Genomic DNA, 6018 nt, shown 5'->3' on the forward strand with positions numbered 1-6018 from the left:
AATATAACGTGTTGTTATCATAAAAACTGTTATAATGATATGACACTCCGGTTAAAACCCTAATTTTAATATAATTATTATTGAAACAAATCATCCTGGTATAAATATACCATACATGTAGTTGCATAAAACTATTTCTGGCACATAATACCCAAATTATACGTCCAGTTTTGAAAGAAATTGAACATTAAATCGCATTGTTCTGTACAAGCATGTTTATGGGGAATTTCCCTTGAACTTAATATAGCTTTTAACAAACAAATAAATAAATAAAAACCTGTCCAATACTTAACTGCTATTAACTTTCTTTATTTCATAGCTTGAATAATTGACCCTCTTATATTTCGAAAATATTTTGGCATGCCAACATCATAGTTAAAGTGAACACCATCAACATAGTTATTGCGATCCGAATTTTCACCCCTGTTATTTTCCAGTAACGACAATGTGGTTGGTCCTTTATTTGTGCTTTCAAAAATCTGTCAGTCTTAATAACTAAATCATTATACACATTTGATGCAATGACTCGTGTCGATTCTCTTGGTAGAAGTTGGCATATTGTGTGTTACTGACTTAATCTCGAATCGGGTTGTCAATGTTGAGATTTACTTTTTGTCGAGTAGCAAGTATCAAGTTACAAAAAGCGAGTATCGAGTTATAAAAAGTGAGTAGCAAGTAACAAAAAGCGAGTAGTGAGTTATAAAAGTGAGTAGCGAGTAACAAAAAGCGAGTAGCGAGTTACAAAAAGCGAGTATCGAGTTATAAAAAGTGAGTAGCGAGTTATAAAAAGTTAGTAGCGAGTAACAAAAAGCGAGTAGCGAGTTATAAAAAGTGAGTAGCGAGTTATAAAAAGTGAGTAGCGAGTAACAAAAAGCGAGTAGCGAGTTATATAAAGTGAGTAGCGAGATATAAAAAGTGAGTAGTGAGTAACAAAAAGCGAGTAGCGTGTTATAAAAAGTGAGTAGCGAGTTACAAAAGCTATCATTTATATGTTTGTAAAGATTATTATTTAAACGAATGATCATCTCATGGCTTGTTTCCCTTTTCATTTATACTTACTAATTCTTAGGCTTTCAATTAACTTCTTAATATATTTCAATACAATTTGATACATTGCTATTTTATATGAATTCATTGCAAAGGATAGTCGTTTGACTTTATTTATAAATTACCCTAAATCAGGATAAATGTTTTAATTCTGTCATCTAACCTGGTTATTTGTTTATAGTTTGCTTAGTATCGAACCGATGAGTTAAAACTTAAAAGCTGTTCTCTTCAGAGTTTTACTTGGTTGTTCTTATATATGTTGTGCTGTAACGCCACTGTCCTAATATATGTTAGAGGAATGACAAAATCTTTTTGATAAAAGCAATTATAGGTCACAGTACAGCCTTCGACATGGAGCATTGGTTTATGCCGCAAAGTAAGCTGTAACCCCCCAATTTTACATGTAAAACAATTCAGATGAGATTACACAACACCCAGATTTAAATACGAAATCATCAATGTTGAAACATATATGATTTACAGTAACAAGAGATAACAAAAATCATAGGCTCCTTACTTGGAACAGACAAGTTAGGTAACAGTATATATATTTAGGGAGGTTAAACGTATGTGCAGGATCAGTCCCCTTCCTCTAACATAGGACAGTGGCGTTACAGCACAACATAAGAACAAAGATGTAAAACTCTGAAGAGAACATCTGATCGATACTAAGCAAACTATAAACAAATAATCAGGTTAGATGACGAAATAAAAACATTTATCCTGATTTAGAGTAATTTATAAATAAATTAAAACGACTATCCTTTGCAATGAATTCATATAAAATAGCAATGTATCAAATTGTTTTGAAATATTTCAAGAAGTTAATTGAAGGCCTTAAGAATAAGTCAGTAATGAAAAGGGAAACAAACCATGAGATGATCATTCGTTTAAATAATAATCTTTACAAACATATAAATGATAGCTTTTGTTACTCGCTACTCACTTTTTATAACTCGATACTCACTTTTTATAACTCGCTACTCGCTTTTTGTTACTCGCTACTCACTTTTTATAACTCGCTACTCACTTTTTATAACTCGCTACTCGCTTTTTGTTACTCGCTACTCACTTTTCATAACTCGCTACTCGCTTTTTGTTACTTGCTACTCACTCTTTATAACTCGCTACTCACTTTTTATAACTCGCTACTCGCTTTTTGTTACTCGCTACTCACTTTTTATAACTCGCTACTCGCTTTTTGTTACTCGATACTTGCTACTCGACAAAAAGAAATCCTCGTCAATGTTTGGGATAATAAAATCAGCCGTAACCCCAATTCCTCTGTCGTATCTTCTGAGGCTCCTAATATATCCAAATCGTTACCACTAATGTGAACAATTACATGTTCTGGACGATTTTTCTCTATGAAAGACAAAATAGTTTGCACATGATCTGAATTTGAACTTTTCCGCCGCCGATCCCAAGACATTTTACCTCACAGTTCATCAAGTTGAAATTATATAATGCAGGTCGATCATAAATAAAAGTTCCCAATCTACGAACGTGTGAACTACCAACTTCGACAATTTTCATCGTAAAATTATACAGTCTCTCTAATTAAACTATAATTTTATTTTCTGGCGCTTCAGCTGACCAAAATCACTCACTGGATCTAATACAATATTCTCTGGATACTTTTTCTTGTACTTATATAGGAACCGTTCCGTGAAAAGTAATACAAGAAAAACCTTTCAATAAAATTAGACTACAATGTTCTTTAAACTCTAGAAATCTCAAGCAGGTAGATGCAGCATTACGACAAATTACGGACCTATAAATTACAATGTCAGATAACATATTAAAGTTACCTAATTAACTACAGAATATAATCCTTTTTCTTCTCAAGTCACAATATTATCGTATTATTTAAAAACACAAATTACGCAGAATGTAATATAATTTTTAGTTCCAAAATTTTCCTGCCACTTCTAACTGCAACTGAAGCGCCTTCTGAGATCATATAACATGATCAGGGGAAGGAATAACTTGGTATTTGCGTTTCTACCAAATAAGAACAAAGAGTTATGCCGCTTTCCATAGTACCGCCTAGTTTGCCAAAAAATCATTTTTAATAAAAATTAGCATTATACTAAATTAAGTCCTGGTATCTATGATGAGTTTCTTTATAAAGCAGATAAAATTGAATTTTTAACTCATTGATGACGTACATCAGTCATCGGACAGAAGTGACTTCGCACTAAAACAATGTCCTATCATTTCAACTAAAATCGATATTTCAAAAAATTATTTCCAAGTAACACTAAAAGCGATTTTTATATAATTGATACCATTAGATGCAGAAATGTCTGATGTTTTAATTTTTATTTGGCCATTTCTGCATCTTATTGTATTTTTTTTTTTTTTATAAAAATCGCTCACTTGGTAATAATTTTTGAAAAATATCAATTTTAGTTAAAATGACAGGACATTTTATGAATGGGAACTCACTTTTGTCCTATGACTGTACTTGCTAGAAAAAACATGTAACCAAAATAATGCGATAAAAAAAATGTACCTGTTTCACGATACGTTGAAACGACTACTAATTAGATAACTAAATACAAGTAAATCTACAGGGACTTGAATGAATTATTTGAAATCGGCTTAAATTAGAAAAAAAAAAAAATCCATCTATATAATATTTATGTAAATAATGTATTTTTTTAAATCTAATATGCTTATATATATCTTACGATTTGTTTGGAGTTCTATTGTATTTTTTTGATATTATTTTGCTAACTTCCTGTTTACTTTTATATAGATATTTTGGGGATTGGAGCTTCTAACTTCACATCGAAAGAAGCACACACATAATGTAAACTGTCGTTTGGAATAAAGGCAATAGTAGTATACCGCTGTTCAAAACTCATAAATCCATGGACAAAAAAAAAACAAAATCGGGGTAACAAACTAAAACCGAGGGAAACGCATTATATATAAGAGGAGAACAACGACATAACACTAAAATGTAACACACACACAGAAACGGACCGAGCATCAGACAAAATCCCACGAGAATAACATATATAACATGAAAACCAAATACATGAATTTGGGATAGACAAGTACCGTGACGCGTCTTATCGCAATGTGTTACACTAAAAAATAAGAGAAAACAAACGACGCAACGTTAAAATGTAGCAGACACACAAAAACGAACTATAATATAACAATGGCCATATTCCTGGCTTGGTACAGGTCATTTTTATAGGAACAAATGGTGGGTTGAACCTGGTTTTATGGCATGCCAAACCTCGCACGTTTATGGCAAAACACTGTTTATTAACAAACCTTAAAGATGCCGAAACGTAAAATGTGGCATATAGTTCAGGACGAGGACGGGCACATTCATTTATTTTTCAGCCCGAACCAGTCATATAGATTGTTAAACGATGGACTTTTTCTGGTATTTGGTCATGATCATGTCATGGATAGTTATCGTTTTTCGACTAATAGTTTTATTTAATTCTTTGGATTGTGAATCTCTTATGCAATGGCAGTATACCTTTGAAATAACCATTTACACAGCCAATTTTGCATAGGTACTATCTTTGTACTTAACATCTGCAGTACTGAAAATTTACATTTGATATTTAGTACATTTCTTTAAATTATTGTACTATTAACGTACCTGTACTTTACAGTACTTGATTTCTACTTAAAATTTTGGTACAGAAATAATATCAAAAGCGATCACAATACTCCATGTTTGAAAATCGTGATTTGAAGAGATTTGAAATAAAGATACTATCAAAATGCTGAAAATCTAACGTTGTAACCAAAAATATGTAGTACTTAAATTTTCAAGTACAAATCAAGTACTGTAAAATACAGGTACCTAAATATTACAATAATTTTAGAGTAACAAAGTAGTATTGAATATGAAAAGTAGATTTCTGGTACAACAAATTTTTGGTACAGACATAGTACCTATGCAAAACTGGCTGTGTATGTGTTGCATTGAAGTGTTAATTGTAACACATTATAGGAGATGAAAAGGGTTAACAAATCATAAAAAATAGAGACACGTCCAGTCAGCACCATATCATTTTACGTTGCAGCTTATTGAAAGAAGTTCAGATTGAAAGGTAAAAATATTAAAATCTTGAAAGGAAATAAACCAAAAAACAAAACCTTAAGTACAAAACAATATAAAGTGTAAGTCAAGTATTCATTGTCCGTTATTTTCATTACTATTTCATAACATTAGAATATGAATATATATGGATCTGTTATTTACTGTTGTAAGAATTAACCTTAAACTTAGATTTAAAGTACAAAACACACTAGTTTGTGATACTATGTTATGTTTATAAAATTTGTGAGGGTTCCGCGGAACCCAGTGTCTCGCCTACTTTTTCTGTAAATTGCATGCTCAACAAAAATGAGGCAAAAAATCAATAAAAATATTCCTCTTGATACTATCCTATGATTGTAAGAAGGTTCTGTCCAAGTTTGGTAAAAATCTAGGACAGTTAATGAATCTAATAAATGTGTTGAAAACTTTAACTGCTGACTGTATGTAATGTTAACTGGAAGAAAATCTAAGTCAATTTAAAAGTAAAATACAGAAAAAATGGAGTTATCTTTATACAAAATTTACTAACTTATGATCATAAATAAGCTTCTGTCCAAGTATGGTACAAACCCAGGATAGTTTAAGAAAGTTATTCTAATTCTAAAAACTTTAACCACAGAGTGAATGTAATGTTTCCCCGCAGAAAAAACTAAGTCCATTTAAAAGTAAAATACGGAAAAAATGGATTTATTTTTTTATGAAATTTGCTTCTGAATACTATCTTATGATCATAAACAAGAGTCTGTCCAAGTTTGGTACAAACCAAGGATAGTTTAAGAAAGTTATTAAAATTCTAAAAACTTTAACCACAGAGTGAATGTCATGTTTCCCCGCAGAAAAAACTAAGTCCATTTAAAAGTAAAATACGAAAAAAATGGAATTTTATTTTT

This window comes from Mytilus trossulus, chromosome 9 (assembly GCF_036588685.1).
Source record: "Mytilus trossulus isolate FHL-02 chromosome 9, PNRI_Mtr1.1.1.hap1, whole genome shotgun sequence".
NCBI classification, from domain to species: domain Eukaryota; kingdom Metazoa; phylum Mollusca; class Bivalvia; order Mytilida; family Mytilidae; genus Mytilus; species Mytilus trossulus.